The sequence below is a fragment of the Arachis ipaensis genome, chromosome B3 (assembly GCF_059453495.1).
Source record: "Arachis ipaensis isolate K30076 ecotype BB chromosome B3, ASM5945349v1, whole genome shotgun sequence".
NCBI lineage: Eukaryota > Viridiplantae > Streptophyta > Magnoliopsida > Fabales > Fabaceae > Arachis > Arachis ipaensis.
Genome location: NC_142438.1, coordinates 64,574,884 through 64,577,215, shown reverse-complemented (window position 1 = coordinate 64,577,215; position 2,332 = coordinate 64,574,884). Strand labels below are relative to the sequence as shown.

General features: G+C 31.8%; 1 non-coding gene across 1 annotated transcript; it reads left to right on the top strand.

Annotated features, from left to right (window-relative positions):
- The first annotated feature begins 435 nt into the window (after window positions 1-435).
- Window positions 436-543, top strand: LOC148570918 (small nucleolar RNA R71). Its single transcript, XR_015907774.1, has one exon. It is a non-coding gene; the product is annotated as a small nucleolar RNA R71 (small nucleolar RNA).
- The last annotated feature ends 1,789 nt before the right edge of the window (window positions 544-2,332 follow it).

Genomic DNA, 2,332 nt, shown 5'->3' with positions numbered 1-2,332 from the left:
TGGGTGATTTCTCCATGAGGGATTATAGGTGTTTCCATAGGGTTCACCCATGTAATTCACCTCTGCTATTGCAGGGTTCTCAGGATCATAAGCTTCTTCCTCAGAAGATGCCTCTTGAGTACTGTTGGATGCAGCTTGCATTCCATTCAGACTCTGAGAAATCATATTGACTTGATGAGTCAATATTTTATTCTGAGCCAATATGGCATTCAGAGTATCAATTTCAAGAACTCCCTTCCTCATAGGTGTCCCATTATTCACAGGATTCCTTTCAGAAGTGTACATGAACTGGTTATTTGCAACCATGTCAATGAGTTCTTGAGCTTCTGCAGGCGTTTTCTTTAGGTGAATGGATCCACCTGTAGAATGGTCCAGTGACATCTTTGATAGCTCAGACAGACCATCATAGAATATATCCAGGATGGTCCATTCTGAAAGCATGTCAGAAGGACACCTTTTGGTGAGTTCCTTGTATCTCTCCCAAGCTTTATAGAGGGATTCACCTTCTTTCTGTCTGAAGGTTTGAACATCCACTCTAAGCTTACTAAGCTTTTGAGGAGGAAAGACCTTGGCTAAGAAGGCTGTGACCAGCTTATCCCAAGAGTTCAGGCTATCTTTAGGTTGAGAGTCCAACCATACTCTAGCTCTGTCTCTTACAGCAAATGGGAAAAGCATAAGCCTGTAGACCTCGGGATCAACCCCATTGGTCTTAACAGTATCACAGATCTGCAAGAACTCAGTTAAGAACTGAAAAGGATCTTCGGATGGAAGTCCATGAAACTTGCAGTTCTGTTGCATCAGAGAAACTAATTGAGGTTTAAGCTCAAAATTGTTTGCTCCAATGGCAGGGATTGAGATGCTTCTTCCATGTAAATTGGAATTAGGTGCAGTAAAGTCACCAAGCATCCTCCTTGCATTGTTATTATTTTCGGCCATAACTTCTTCTTTTTCGAAAATTTCTGTCAGATTTTCTCCAGAGAGCTGTGCTTTAGCTTCCCTTAGATTCCTCTTCAGAGTCCTTTCAGGTTCAGGATCAGCTTCAACAAGAATGTTCTTATCCTTGTTCTTGCTCATATGAAAAAGAAGAAAACAGAAAATAATAGGAATCCTCTTTGCCTCAGTAGAGAGAGGTTCCTTTATGTGAGTAGAAGAAGAATATGAGAAGGAGAAGAGGAAAAATTTGAACTCAGAAAGGGAGATGGGGTTCGAATTTTGGATGGAAGAGAAGTGTTAGTAGATGAATAAATAAATAGAAGGAGATTAGAGATAAGAGAGGAATTCGAAAATTAAACAAAATAAAGTAAGAATATTTTAAAATTAAATTTAAAATTCGAAAATTAAAATTAAAATTGAATTAAAATTAAAATTAAAAATAATTAGTTAATTAAAAAGGAATTTTGAAAAAGATGGAAGGAATTTTCGAAATTTAGAAGGAGAGAGTTAGTTAGGTAGTTTTGAAAAAGATATGATTGAAACAAAAAGATATGATTGATTAAAAGAGGTTTGAAATTTGTTTTTGAAAAAGATATGATTGAAACAAAGAGATAAGATTGATTGAAAAAGATTTGAAAATTAAATTTTGAAAAGATAGGAAGTTAGAAAAGAAGTTAGAAAAGATTTTGAAATTAATTTTGAAAAAGATATGATTGAAACTTAATTTGAAAAAGATTTGAAAAAGAAATTTAAAAAGATTTGATTTTTGAAATCAAAGTTGATTACTTGACTAATCAAGAAACTAAAAAGATATGATTTTGAAATTTAAAGATTAAACCTTTCTTAATAGGCAAGTAACAACTTAAAAATTTTTGAATCAATCACATTAATTGTTAGTAAATATTTGAAATTTTGAAACAAAACAAGAAAAAGATTTTTGAAAATCATTTTGGAATTTTTGAAAATTATGAGAGAAAAAGATTTGATTTTTGAAAAAGATTTGAGAAAGATAAGATTTTCAAATTGAAAATTTGATTTGACTCATAAAAACAACTAGATTTTAAAATTTTTTTGAAAAAGTTAACTCAAAATTTCGAATTTGATGAGAAGAAAAAGGGAAAGATATATTTTTTATTTTTTTGAATTTTTAATGATGAGAGAGAAAAACATAAAATTGACACAATGCATGAAAATTTTGGATCAAAACATGTGATGCATGCAAGAACACTATGAATGTCAAGATGAACACCAAGAACACTTTGAAGATCAAGATGAACATCAAGACTTATTTTTGAAAATTTTTAAGAAAAGAAAAACATGCAAGACACCAAACTTAGAAATTTTCAATAATTAGACACTAACAAGTTAAAAATGCATATGAAAAACTAGAAAAGACACA